The sequence below is a fragment of the Streptopelia decaocto genome (genome assembly GCF_964273445.1).
Source record: "Streptopelia decaocto genome assembly, chromosome: 1".
NCBI lineage: Eukaryota > Metazoa > Chordata > Aves > Columbiformes > Columbidae > Streptopelia > Streptopelia decaocto.
Genome location: NC_138663.1, coordinates 138,595,461 through 138,610,946, shown reverse-complemented (window position 1 = coordinate 138,610,946; position 15,486 = coordinate 138,595,461). Strand labels below are relative to the sequence as shown.

At 40.4% G+C, this 15,486-nt stretch overlaps 1 protein-coding gene across 10 annotated transcripts in view; it reads right to left on the bottom strand.

Moving 5' to 3' along the window:
- Positions 1-15,486, bottom strand: part of ZBTB20 (zinc finger and BTB domain containing 20) — a 512,466-nt gene that overhangs the window by 370,360 nt on the left and 126,620 nt on the right. For all 10 annotated transcript variants that reach the window (XM_082063098.1, XM_082063101.1, XM_082063097.1 and 7 more), the window contains one exon: positions 14,802-14,923. The gene's annotated coding sequence lies outside the window, so the exon portion shown is untranslated. The remainder of the gene's footprint in view (positions 1-14,801; positions 14,924-15,486) is intronic.

Here is a 15,486-nt window from a genome sequence, read left to right as displayed (position 1 = left end):
ACTTGTGCTTAGAAGCACAAAGTCTTATCGTATTCTGCATCACCACAACAGACCTTGACTGGTCTCATCAGCAGAGGGATAGCAAATGGAATAGCCAGCGGAAACTGAAATGTAATTGCAAGTTGAAGTCACTCCCATGTTAGGACAGACAGGAGCACAGTAAAGCAAGATCCTTGAATCCACCAGCTACGGTCGCACCATGAAGGATCCCAGACCCAGGGAACACTGGAGCCTGCCATAGCTTCTGGGCACTGAAGGAAAGCGTCACTCAGACAAGTGGTTAGAAGCACAAACCACCACCTGCTCCTGGATCTCTTCTCACTGATTTCCCCAGCTGACTCTGGCCCTGACTGCTTTCAGCTGGCCACGGCAGCTGTCCCGAACGCTGCGAGCGAGATGGCTGCAGGCTGCTCACAGGCAGAGGGGGGGAGCAGCAGCTGCCCCCCTCTTCCCTACTGCTTACTGCACACAGCCCTCTCCTCTGCTGGCCACCCATGTCTGAAAAGGGGGACCCAACTTGGGCTTCTGTTTAAACTCTCTAGTTTAGTCAAAAAACCCTTGGTTGCAGCACAGATGACCCACAGGAGGAGAGGGCACAAGGAGCCATTGTCTTGCCTGCAACCAGCAAAAATAAAGAGTAGGCAACACAAGCTCTACCACTCACAGGAGCAAAGACTGTGCAAGACCCCGGGGTGCCGGGGAGGGTGGGCAGAGCATCCTCAGCTGTGGTACCTATGCTATGGATACATACAGCAGACTTCAGTCCCCAGAGCTGCCAATTTGGAACTAATGTGTAATTTGTACTAAATAATGTTTCAAGAATTCAACACAAATAATGTAATAATAGCAATTAGAGCCTTTACCAAGAGTAGCTGTATCAGACATGCAGTCCAGTCATTTCACAGAAGGTAAAAAGCACTTGACAAAGGAATCCACACCTTCACAGGCATTAGAGGTGTGCAGGTATATGTAGTAATTGCATTCCCTGTGTATTAATGTTTGCATATAAGAAATCCATGCTGAGCTAGCATAACACCTCCTTCCTCAAAAAATAGCTAAGTTTCATACTGTGCCTGAAGTGCTCTTTATATAGTACACAGAAATGGGTTATGTAAAGATTAGAGCTGTGAGAGTTGTTCACAACATAACTGAAAATCTAGTAACAAAATCCAGTTCTAGCCTAGGTTTCCCCAACACAAAACTCAGGCCACTTTGCAGAAAGATCTGTGAATTTTTGATGGTTTTGACACTGAAATCATACCAATCTTGTACCCAGAAATGGAAAGGAGAATAAGAAAATAATTAAATGGCATAGGAAGAGGCTGGAGGGAAAAAAAAAAAAACACAACAACAAAACCCACAAAAAAACCACACACCAAAAAAATCCAACAAATACACAAAGCAAAAACCACACACAACCAAAAAAAACTCCTCAGTAGCAGTAAGATCTCCTCCCTTCTTCCTGTGCTACTGTCCTCCTTTCCCATGGTGGAAAATGGGGAAACAGCCCCCAGCTGTCAGGGAACGCATCTTGTCATACTGGAGCCACAATGTGATGTGTGCAGTCAGGGGTGCTCAGATGCTTTTGTATGTATGTGCATCATTACTAGGAGATGACTAGATTTGGTACCAGGATAATATTCCACCATTATGTAGTGTGCTCCCATCTGATGCTGCCTTTTCCCCAGTTTAAAAAAAAAAACCAAACACAAAACTAATAAAAAAGAAAATTAAAAAAGATACAATAATTGTTACTGCACACTCTAATGAATTATTGTGTTCAAGGTTCCTACAAAAAAAAGTAATATTATACTCGGCTTATGTTTTAATTGATTTATTAATATTTTATCACAGGAATGTAATTTAAGCTCCTCATGATTTAGATCTCATAAACCTTTAGCATTTTGCAAATTCAAATTCCAATTTAAAGCCAGGGCGAGCAATTAACTTTTCTATCATCTTGTCAGGGGAGAAGGTTCGTGTTTAATTTGAGACAAAGTGACAGAAATATATATACACTGTATGTATTACTCCAATTTAATTTATGAGTCAGCACCATCCACCTTCCAAATGTAGATTTAATGGAAGGGGAGGAGGGAGTGAGGGGAAGACCCCGCTATTGTGGCACTTGCTGCAGTATCTGCCCCAAATTCACTGTGAAAAAATGTCCCCGGTTTATTGAGACAGCGGGCTAGACTGATTACAGCTCTGTTTTCAACCCCTTTGTTTTAATTTCCATTCACTCATCACTTCTTCATATAAAGCACGTTCTCTCAAATGCCAACTAGCAGTTCCCAGCCAGAGATGGACAGCTGATGCCATGGCAGGTTGTCCCATAGCCTGTCCCAACCACTCTGTTTCCTGCCCCCATTGGTCCCCCCAAAACGGCAGAAAGCAGGCAAAGAAAGCTCCCCAAAGGACTGACACCATTTAATACCTGTGGGGCCAAATCCTGTAGTCCTCTACTGATGCAACAGTCTCGCTGAAGTCTGTGTGATGCTCATTTGATTGAGGAGAAAACAGAAAAGAAGACGGCGCTACTACACTATTCGTGATATTATTTCCCACTCAAAAGCACGTTCCAACCTCTTTGTGTGTAACAAAGAAAACCTGCAGCCTATATTTGCATGGGCAAAAATTTGCATGAACAAAATCAACAGTTGGTTATCATTTGCCTATGATGTTTTAAGAAAAGGAGGGAAGGGCTAGTTTAGGGCTACCTGCCAGAGATTTTTCCAGATCTGCTGTCCCCACACCACAGCTAAGCATTGCACAGGAGCTCATGAGCTAAAAAGGTCACTGAGAGGTTGTCTCACATATTACCTATTGGTGTTCACTGTGTCCCTAAACACTCACATAAAGCAAGCTGTACTTGGCTCTCTAGAGGAGGAGAGGATTTTTCACGTGCTATCAGAGGGAATTGTTTCAGAAAGGGATTATGGGCTCAATTCCAACACTTCAATACACAACCAAGCTGAACCTCAAGACTCCCAAAACTCTTGACTCAGGAACAGACATTCCAAGATATCAGAATAATCACATCTTGTGATTTACAAAGCTGTGACACACACTGTGAGTGCATATCCAGCTCTACATGCAAACCAAGCTAAGTATAGTTGTAACTTGTAGTGTTCAACAATCATGTTGGATGGAGCCAAGTCAGAAAAATTCTTCCTCCTCATGAATGCAAAGTTTTGGCCTTCATCTTCAAAACGTTTGAAAAATCAAAACTTCTTAGAAATAAACAAAAAAGCTCCACCAGTTTAAATTAAATGAAATATTTTGGTTCAATAATTCCAAGCCATTTCTTTAGTATAATTTTCTTTCCTTAGAAATAATAAAAAAGGATGCTCTTGTATTGAATAATCACAATTCCTTTAAACAAACAATGTGTATTCATATATGTACACTGATGAAAAGTTCATCCAAAGCTTTTCTCTAAAACTCCCTATACAGCATTCTATCAGTTTACAGTTAAAATTTATGTAGTGGAAACCAGACTGGAGGTACAGGCATGATACAAAATCCAAGATGCAGAAGATTTTAGATATTCAGCCACACTTCACTCTCAACGGACACTGGACTTAGAGCCAAACTTGAAAACCTTGTTTCGTGCCTGATTCATTTATGAACCTTCACTCTAATTCAGAGCCTTATCACTTTCTAAACTCAGATAAAAGAGCATGGCTGTCGTGCATATTTTTAGACAAATTATAGTAGAATGTCTTGCAATTTCCATTACTTTCTGGTGTCTGCACTGCTGATAGACACCAGCCCACATTGGCATCGCTGCCGAGGTGTCCTAATACTTGTCTGAAAAATACTATTAACTACACATCACAGGCATTTGAAGTGCATAAGAAAACCATAAACTTAATTACACTGGAGGACTAGTGTGATCTCACATGAAATTTGAGCTACTGTTATTAAAAATAGAGAGACTGCATTTACTTAATGCTTCTTACAGTAAACCAGTCAATTTTAAACTTTCAAGGCTGTATAATCAGACAAAACAATATTGGGGGAAGAAGCTGTCTACGGAATTTACTAGTACAAGCATTTCACATGTCAAGCAGCAAAAATTTGTTTATTCTGCTAAAAAGAATATTCCTTGAATTACTATTGTGTATGAGATAGGATAGCTATTCAGACTGCACAGCATGAAGACTTTGGCTAAAATAATTTGCAGAAAAGATTGGTTGCTATACGAAACTCTTCCTTACCCTGCCTCCCAAACGCCCAACCCATTCTGGATTTCAACCACCTTTTAAATTCTCACGTCTGTTCTTAATGCTGTGTAGCCATTATATCTGCTTATCAGACAGGGAACACTGTCTCCCTCTTCCATGTGCTACCCACTGCCAGAAAGGGAAGAACTTTTTTTTTTTTCTTCACTTTTCTTCAGTTATCCAAGGTTTACTTGGGGGGAGGGGGGAAAGTGAGGACCCCTTCCACCTCCAAGACCACAGCCAGGGAAAAAAAATGGATCCTTGACACTTAGTGACACCCCGATTTTAGGTACTGTGCTCAAGAGTTGTTCTGGGGAATGAGTCGCATCCAGAGATGCCCTCGCACTTGCTAGATCTCTGTTAAGAGGGAAAGATGTTCTCCAGCAATGATTGGGGGTGAGGCAATTAAAAAAATGACCCAGTCTCTCCCTGGCTCTCAGAGTGGCAGAAGAGCTGTATTAGACAATGCCATTAAACCATCCTTTTGATTGGAGGAAAGCAAAACCATCCCCATTTGTTTTTCTTCCCATGTCCACCAACCCTACCCCAGCTTCTTCAGTCTCAGGGACTTTGGTAAGGGAATGAGTGTACAAAGCAAACTGCTTGCCAGGTAAATGCTTGCCAGGCATGCCTATCTTATAAAAATCCAGAAATTAAAAAACTTTCCCAAGAGAAGAGTCTAAAACCTGCTCATGACATGAACCTGCCTTGCGGTCCCACCAGCTGGACTCTGAAGACAGGATGTTGAATCTTACTTCTGAACATCAAAATCTGCTTCTTTAGGTTAGAAAAAAAGTTTAATATTTATAAGTTTTATCATCAAAGATATCTCCCAAGAGTAGTGACTCCTATAGGAGTTTCAAATCTTACAATCTGTGTTGTCAGACACTGTATGCAGAAGTGTTCGCTGTTCATGCTGCATTATTTCAGACCTCCATGTCTCACTTTGACTTAGGAAAAAAAAAATCCTGCCTTCCTCATTTTGGGGGAATTATCCAAGCCTATCATAATAACTTGCAAAAATCAACTTTTCAGATTAAAGAGACTCACATCTGATTTTAACTACAGCTCCTCCTTTCAGCAAGTGATGTACAGTCACTCCAGTTGTATACAGGCCCTACAGCTTGTAACATACAAGGTAAAATTATTTACTGACAAGTGCATTCCTGTAGTAGAACCCTGCGTAGGAACAAGTTCCCTTAAGTTTTATCGTAGCCTGTGTTATACCCATTTGAAAAGGCGAGATGATCCTTTAGGGTGGGCATAAACAGGGGAAGAAACAATCTCCTTCCAGTCTTCTTGAAAGTCTGCATGCAAAAATGATGCCACCAGATAATCCTGCAAAATATATTGCCTGAAAATCATATGGTTTAGACTCAAAAAAACCCCCAAACAAACAAACAAACACACCACAAACCCTAAACCACAAAAAAACCCACCACACAGTGACACCGCAAACTGGTAACTTAAGTGGATGATAAAAGAGATTAAAAACAGAAGCAGCAGAACAATCCCAGAGACAGGGTCATTCTTTGTGAAAGGGCACTCTTCAAAAAGTAGCTCCAGAAGCACACCTCCACATTTCATACACCACTTTAATTAACATTCCTTTTCATGTTTGCCCAGGTTCATGTCAAGGGTATGGCAACTTCAGGTGTTTCCACAGCAAACTTTCATGTCCGCTGCAATTTTCCCTTTCAAATTCAATACAGTAAAATGAAATGAAGCAAAATGAATCAATCTTTATATACCAGTTCAGCTAGCATTCCCTAGCCCTCATTGTGCTGCATCTCTCATCAGCTCTCATTTACTCAGACAAGACAGAAAAGATTTGCAGATCCTATTACATTTTCCCACCCTATTTCCCATTCTGTGTGTAATTTTTTCCTTCAAATAATACTGATTGTGTCAACTGGAGGGGAAAAAAAAAAAAGAGAAGGGGAGAAAGAAAGAAACAAGCACTCTTTGTGTTCTCTTCGTAGTAATAAAATATGAAAAGATGAATTCACAAGGAAACAGCTGAATTCCCAACGCTTAGAAAACAGACCTGGCTACAGACAGACACATTCTACTTAGAGCAGCATCTCTAACTAAACTGTCAAAGCGTCAGGAAGAGTTGTGTGCACTTTTGTCAGTGAGCAGTGAGTAATGTGGAACATAGTGCATTTCCTATGAACTGAAAGTCAAAATCCCGGAAATTGCTATTTTATGGGTGGGAGGAAAAAAAGTGCCTTTTGTATACCAGTAAAGTGATGAGAAAGAAGACCAGGGTAGGCTGTTACTACTGGTATTGACTTTCTTCTTTCTTTGAAGGAAAAGGAATATAATGTTTTAAAAGGTAGAAATAGTGAAGGGTTAAAAGGAGTAAGTGAACTGGTAAGGGAAAGCAGAAAGACTAGCTTACGTTGTAATCCACCTAAAGATGTCCGATTTTACAAGCAACTCAAGCACATTTTTTGCTTTAAGCACGTGTGCTCTCACCATAATCTTGAGAATAAGAGCAACCTTTCTTTTTCCGCTGTCTCCTGCCTCATATATCAAACATTTTCCAGTGTTTGCAGTAAGTGAGGCAACTGATCTTAAAGAAAAAAGCCTCTTGCTAAAGAACTTCTCTTCAACCTCAGACCAGGTCTACTAGGCGTACAACGAGAAGACTGGTTCCCACAGAAAACAGCATGTGATCACATAATTAAAAACTGGAAACGAACAGGGAAGCTGAACTAAGGCTGCTCTGTAAACTTTAATTCTAGTATTCACAGTTTAGCCTTTAGAGAAATGAAATATTCTTTCACTTTTTTTTTTTTTAGTGTATTTAATTCCCTGGATTTTCAAATAGCCAAGTGAAAAAGAGAATCTGCTACACATCGACGTATCAGTGCTTTGTGGCCACCAACAGTATCGCAACCTTCAGGGCCATCAAACAGACTTCTGCCTCTTGAGTTAATTAAGAAGTTGACAATGGTCGTAGGTGCTCCTTATTTTCATGGAACAGCTAATTGTCAGGGCAGTGAGATGCACAAGTGTCAAAAAGAAAAGGAAAAATACCTCCCTGACACAAAGGTCATTCAGCTAATTCTTTTCGAAGCATCATTCCACACCTTGAAGGCACAAGAACTCTTAGAAAATGTTTTCAGAATATGTCAGCATGGGCAAAACCAAACATTTTTCTCTAGCATTAGATTTGTAAGCAGCAGACCTGCAGCAGAAACAGCTCTCCCCCAAAATTATGTTCAACATAAAACTAACTACAAGGGTATAAGGAAACAAGAGAGGTTGTTGTAAGGGTAGCTGCAAGAAAGTACAATATGTATCTAATAAATGTACATAATGTGAATGAATGAGAGAGCAAAAAAGAAAACACTAGGCAGGCTTTAAACAATTTGCAACATCAGAAATGTGTCAGTTTAACTAGCACCAACATGACAGAAAAACAGGTTCAAGTAAAACTCTACCTAACAGGAGAAACGGTGACTGATTAAGCTGAAGTGTTCCTGCACAAAACATGTTCAGGATGTCACACCCATTCCGTTTGGTGGATGAAGAAGTGCCTGCATCAGTTCCCAAAAATCTTCTACACACTCCCACTGTCCTAGGGATTGAGATGCTGATAACAACGGTAAGCAAAAAAGTGAAGATTTTGTCCAAAGACAAAGGAGAGAACTGTGAAACAGGAACAGAGGGGCAGGAGGGGTCTCTGCCACCAGAAACTTTGTCTTCTGTAACAACTTCAGTCCCTCCCTCCTGAGAGAAAACATGCATCATCCTCATCATTACCAAACAAACTGGAAGCCTAACAGACCTGTTTCTTAATTAGATGAAAAGCTAAACTAACTTGATTCCTACCAGGCAAATACTACGTGGTTTTCCATGTTCACCTACCTGCATTAATCTGAGCACAGAAGGTCCTGCTTAGCTAAAGCTCATGCCACCGCAGCCTTCTCTTTCACTGGGAGCACAAAGACTAATTCACTATTTTTCAAGGAGGGGAAAAAACTCAACCAACCAAAAAAAAAAAAAAAAAAAACGCAATCAAACAACAAACCAAACCCCACCCATTATTCATCTGGTTGTGTTCATAAAAAGCACTACCCTGACCATACTCTCAAAACTGCACCACTCCTCTAAATGTATACATTACAAACCTACAGGTCTGGAATTTACAGTCAACAAACAGCAATACAAACAACCACCAGAGAATGTATAAACACTTGCAGGAGCAAAAATACTCAGCCTGGCTGCACCACACACAGTGTTTATTTATCTCCCTTGCAAAAGATCAATGGGAGAAGACATTCAAAACAACTTTTTAAACACAGTGTCACTTTGTGTTAGTTTATGTCAGTGGGGTTTCTTCCAAGTACTTGTGTCACAGTAAGCTATGCATGTGTTTAGATAGTTTTCTTGTTTCTTTACTCCAGTCATGGCAGCTGGGCACGAGACAACAGAGAGGAGAAGGGTTGCTAGTCTGATCGAGTTACTGATTTAACATTTAGAGTCTTTGCAGCTCAAGAGGAAATTGCCATGTATTTGTAACCTGAATGCAGGTTGGTAACTTTAAAAGGTCAGGCTGAACGTTTAAAATCTTTTTGTTATTAATTCCCCGCCAGCTCCCGGTTCTGTGAATGCCAATGAGCAGACTCAGCTGCTACAGAGCTGAGCAGCAGTTGGCCGGCACCTCTGAAGACCATCGGGTCCTCGAGAAGATGCAAAAGGAGTTTTGAAGCAATGACTTTCTGCCACACAAGCAAAAGAATTCTCTGTTCTCTCAAGAACTGCTTCTTAAAGCACCAGAGGCAGAGATTTCTTTATTGGGCTTTCTTCATTTGTTGCTAACCCATTAGCCTAATGTCAAGGCAACTGAGTTTTCTCCATCCACTTATTTCACTTCTTAGGAATACACAAACTACTTCAGTAGCTATCTTGCACCAGTTTACACAATATCGCAAGACTTGGTGATGCTTCTTAATAACTCGGATAACTTCCCATAGTATACTGCACTTCTACAAACCCTTTAATCCAGAGATACCACAGCACTTGCAAACAATACATTTGCCTTACAAACCATGCCCCTGCATTAGGTCCATATTGTTATACATACCGTACTGTCAAGAGAAACCAAAGCAGAGCAATTTAGCAGAGTTACAAAGAAAGCTGTAGAAACGGGAGCAGAATGAGAGTTTTGAATTTCTAGCTCCTGAGTTCATCAGAAGGCCAGCCATCAGAGATGGTGAAATTCAATAGAGGTTATGATTATGCCTCAGGTAGATTGACATTTCTAACATGCAAATACTATCAGTGTGTGGTTTATGCTATTGGCCTTTCAAGGCTCCTCTGACCCTTGAACTCACAGGAACACAAAAACTTTGAGGTTTTCTTTCCACAGGATTAAGCTCCCCTTTGAAAAGATGTGGATGATAGCAAAGAACATACCTAAAGCATCACAATAACTTTCACACTGATTCCCTTCTGATATTATAAGTCCAGCTTCCAAAACATAGAGATATAATCCAGAACATGTGTGACTTCCACTTTTTTGCAAACAATAAGTAAGCATCTGCTTCCTGCAAGGCTGTGTGATGCCAAGGGATTACATGAAGAAGCTGGAGTTTTCCCTATGTTGGTAGATCATACACGCTCTCCTATTGCATCTCTAGGAGCTGATAAGGGAGAAGTGGAGTGCACTGGAAGAGCCACCGACAATAAGTGAAAACAAATTAGTAAAACTATGGAAGTAGTCTGGTTGTGGGCTGGACTCTTCAAGTCAAATTCAAGTCTGAGGTGAACAGACCAAGTTCTTATGGAGCAGCACCTAGAGGTAGCAGTGACCTGGTCCACCATCAGTTTATGGGAAGATGCAATTGACTTCAGAGCATTCTGATCAGACAGGAAAGCATTCGAAGTCACTGGTGTTTGTTGTTATCTCCCTCTTGCTTAGAATATTTGCATCACATACTCCCATACTCCAGATCTAAGGCAGTAGGCTTGATGGTGGACCATTGGTATGTTTGGGTTTCTAACACCGGAATGAATGTATAAGAATAGATGAGTATTTGTGACCACATACCTGGCAGTAAACTTGTCTCATGGGTCAGTGTCTTGTGGAGTAGTCACAAAGCCAAGGCAGCAATATTACTAATTTTCAGGCTATGGTTCAAGACATAGATTACTGGTGCTTTGTTTCACTTCCTACCTTAAATATACTTGAAAGTTTGCCCCAATTCCCCATAAGTGAGTACCTTCAATTATTAATTTTTCAATGAAAATTTCTCTTGCATTGTTGGTGCAGTAACCTTCTAGTATTGATGGTCTCATGTAGGAGCAGTCTTTTGCTTTAATGACTTCAAAAATCTCTTAAGATCCTTTACCCAAGACTTTTATGAGCAAGTAGCTCTCTGCTCTGGGAGTGTTATCCCCATTACTAACTGAAAAAAGTAATCTTTATGTATCCCACACCAACAGTTGAAACATAATCAAATAAGGAATACTGGTTAGATATTAGACGCTGAGTACAGTAAGAAAGACACACTGAATCTTCAGTAATTGTCAGGAGAACATAGCTTACTGAAAACAGATCCTGTTTCACAGGAACACAAAATTCTAGTTTATAACGTAGGGCTAAAGAGGAAAAGGAAACACAGCCTCATGTACGTTCCACTGATAAGGCACCCTACGTTCTTACAGCTTGTAAGGGCATTACACTGAATGATACACATTTTGTATGCTCATGCAGTACCTTCAACCATACAAACATATGATCAACTGCTATTCACGTTGCATTATCAATATCCTACTTGCCAGTGCTTAAAGGGTGACTCTACTTCAGATTGAGCAAATTCGCCTAATTTGTGATTTTCTAGTTATGCATACCAACTTATCAAGTGGGGGCAACTTGTACCCCACCCATTACAAGACCTCTCTGTAATGTATTTGCCAATCAGCGCACTCAAAACTCCTACAGAAATTATCCAACAGCATGAGCTGGCTTGGTAAAAAGTCTGCCTTGCTGTGAAAGAAGACATTATCCCACCAGAACTATCACCCTCATGGCTTGCATTTTTTTTAATTTACTTTCTAATGGAAGCAAAAACCCCTGTCATCTCACCTACTCCTCTTTTAACAAGGAATGACTGCCGTGACTACCCCCATCTAGAACCACCATTCACTGCCAGCACCTCTGCTCTCCTTGTGTGCTTAGATAACAACTGATTAGCACTTTGCATAATTAACCTGATTAGCACTGTGCATAATCAAACTGATTAGCACTTTGCATAATTAAAAAGAAATAATAATAATAACAATAATAAGCAGTAGGTAATAGCAAAAGCTGCTAGTCCCAATGCCTATTTGTTAGCTCTAGGATTAGTTTAGTGTGGCATATTTTATTTCTTAAAACTATTTCTTAAAGATGCACAAGCTCCTGAGAAATACAAGTTTAAAAATTCTCATTTACTTTCAAGATAACTAGTGAAAATATTGATTGTTTCACTATTATGACTTAGGATTTCTTGTGCCTCCCTCTGCTGCAGCTGAAGACTTTGAACAGGATTATGCCTGACCAGATGGACCACTGGTCTCACACCTGTCTACAGTACTGCTTTTGGATTCGTTATCACAGGACACAGAAGCCTCACATCCTTTAATGCATATATCCTCAAGGATTGTACTTCAAGGGTAGGAAGGCTGTATTATCATTATTCTCAAGATGGGCAAGGTAGTAACACATATATCCTCAAAAGTACATAGGTGCTGAATTTTCTCCCGCCCTGAACAATTACTCCAGACCACAGGAAGTCTGGAGAGGAAAATTGAATTTATCAGATTTCTGCCCCTAAGCCTGCAGCACTCTTCCCCCATTTGAGCATCATTCCTATCTGCATGTATGTTTTGCATCCTGCTCAAGAATGTGAGAGACAGAAGGTACTCATTTTGTTTGCTAGCCTGTCCCACCTCCAGTGTAAATCTCCCAACTAGGGTTTCAGCATTAGAAACCACCTGTATGAAAACATCTATATTAAATGTCTGCATCACTAGTGACTCAGCTCTCTTTGGACATTTGATACCTGACTGCCTAGAAGAGTGGTGCCCCAAGTGAGTGGGTAAACCACTAACATTTTCTCTTCACTAGTGTGGCCTCATCCCTCATACTCACCACTATACCCTGTGTTTCTCTTCACTTTTTCAACCTCATCTCTCTCTAGCATCCTTATAGCTCACATTTTCCCTGCATTTCCCACAGAGCAATATTCACCATACATCTTCTATTATAACTTTAAAAGCACCCCAAGTATTCACTGCTGACATTCTACCACCTCCTTACAATGACCCTGCCTACATTTCCCATTAGGTAGCAGACACAAATTATAGTTTCTCTGCTGCCTGCTCAGCCAGTATGGTTGGGACACTGGGCAGCTGGGGAGTCAGTTCATTCTAAGTGATTGGTCTGCCTGCTCTGCAGCTGTCCAGGCAGGAATTGCTGCCTCCAGACTGCACGTGGCCCAGATGTGGCACATTGCATGGACCTGTCCTAGAACAATGACAAAAATATTCCCACTGTGCTAGAGTTTCTCTCATAAACACTCTCTCATAAAATAAGCCAATGAGAAACCAGGAGGGGGGAAAGAGCAATAAAAAATAAGCTTATCGTAATTAACTGGAAGTGTATCACCCATGCACAGAGGCCTCTCCACCACCCCAAGCAAAAGAACACATATGAACAGCAAAGGGTGCAGAGCCAGTCACTCATTTCACAAGTTGTTTAGTTCCAGAAAAAAAGTGTTGCTGTAGAGATTTTTCAAGTCCAAATGTTCCTGGGGAAGGTAGTTCCAGTAATTCTGGGAAGGAAGCCAATCCCTTGGCTTTATATGTAAATATTTAAACAACATTAGTTTTATATACATATATTTTATACACATATACATATATGTCTTTAGACTTCCAGACTTGCAAAACTGCAATGGAAAAATATGCCAAGTCGATGTACAGCTATCAGCTCACCTGCCTGAGCCATGATAACTGACCGTCAGAAACAAAATGCAACAATGACTTTAAAACAATTGAGCCATGTCATCTATGTATACTAATCCACCCAAACAGAGGAGCTCAAAGAGTGAGACTACAGATTCTAAAGTAGAGAGATTAAAGTCTTAAATTTTATCTCCTTAGAAGTGGCAAGAACATAAGGTTCATCAATTTTAAATCTTTCAGAGCCTAGATGGATGCAGAGTGCTGCATCCACAGGCATAGAAATCTCCAGCTTTGGACGATAAAAAGCTGCACATTCCCAGCATCTTAGCACTCTGACACCTGACAGTAAAGCTGTGACTTCATCGTGTTTAAAAAGGTCACTGCTGCTTCAGGCTTAAATCAGGTACATACCTCAAAAGGGATTACTTGGTGGAAAATGCAAGTGCAAGAATGGAAACGTAACTGGTGCCAAGGCTTAATGAACAAATAAAATGGGAAGGAAAAAAAAACAAGCTTTAAAATTCTTGAGGAGGGGGTTAATAAAATGGAGGAAGACGATGTAGTGAGCAGAAGGTATCCAGTCAGAGCATATGATGAATAAATCAACCCATGAAAGTAAAATTTACCACATGGATTCCACCTGTATATACTCGGTAAGCAAAAAACACACCCTAATACAAGGTACATATGTGTAACTTCATAGCTATATGATTTAAAGAAATCAAATATTTATTATTACAATATTTACACACCTGTTCAAGTACATACCTGTTCAAGTATGTATACATAGCACAGCCAAGGTGAGTTTGAAGAAAAAATTACGGAAATGTACATATATATACACAAAAAGGGGGCAGAAAAAAGGACCAAGAGCAGGGCAAGTCTTTTAGAAAATATTTTAATGGCTTTATAAAAATCCCTCACCCAAAGTTTGAGGGGTTTTTGCAATCTTACATTTTTCTATTGCAAAATACACCTGCTTTCTTTTCTTTTTTCCCCCTAAACTAAATATTTCTTCCATCTAATGACTCTCTTTATTAGACAGCATCTAATTTGCATACATTTACATACAATTTAGCTGCTAGCTTGTGAGAACAAAGAAATGGCTCTGTATTGTACTGAAGGACAATGCTAAGAAAAGGAAGGTATAAAAACCAGCTAGCTCGGTGGCTGTGTATTCTCTTTGTTTCAGAAATACCAGGATTTTTAAACACACCACTTAAAGGGTGAAAAAGATTATTTCATCAAACAATGAAAAAAGATACAGTGCAGCTCCCTTTTAACACATTCTCTCTCTGGCCTGGTTAATGGGATTTAGGGGTCCAAGATTTCTTTGCTTTCTTCTGTTTCCTTTATTAGAACTGATGGATTTAATTCTGTCACATATTTTACTTCATATTTTATTCCTATAACATTCTATGCTGAAGTTCAGCTCCAATGTTAATTCAATACTATCTTCCTCTCCTTGCAGTCAGCCTGGAATACAACTGAACAATCTTTGATGGGCATGAAGTACTCTGCCCTCAATGCCCAGTGCTAATGGATTTCAGAGAGCGTCTGCCAGAATTTTACCTTGTGGCAACAAGTCTGGAGATAATGCAAACTTACCATGTATCTGACTGGGAATCAACAGGAAGGGAAGCAGGGCTGAGCTCCGCTTGTGAGAACAGGGATGGACTGTGGTCAGAGTAAACGCAGGATGTAAGGGATGTGTCAAACCCTCTGCTTCCCTAAAAGAAAAGAACGGAATTATCTTTAAGATCTCACATGAAGTAAAAAACCTTTATAAACAGTTGGCAAAAACTCCCGTACAGGCCCTACCAAAAGCAAGACACATCAGCAAAGGGTTTTACTCCAAATGCTTTGCAGTGGGAGTACCAACTGCAGAGGACAGCTGCAAACCTAATCCATGCAGACTTGACATAAAAACCTTGCAGGGAAAGAAAAAAAAAAAAAAAGTATTATTTCAGGCTGCATGTTGCACATCTTCACGTCCCCTCAAATGTGCAAAATCCAGTGAAGCAGAACGGTCTGCCATTTGTCACTACCTACACAGCATTGCTGCTGGCTTCACTTTCAAACTCTCCCCTTCCCAGCATCACACTCAGTGACTTTTGCTCAGTGGGGCAGACCAAGTACTGCCTGGTTTGGAAAAAGCAAAGTACCAACATTCAGCGGCGCAGGGAGGGGAGAAAGACAACCCGGTCACTCTGACGGTACGTTATAAGGGCCTGTCCTACAGAAACATGACAAGTGCAACCTTGTCTAGTGTAAGCAGACACACTGCACCCTG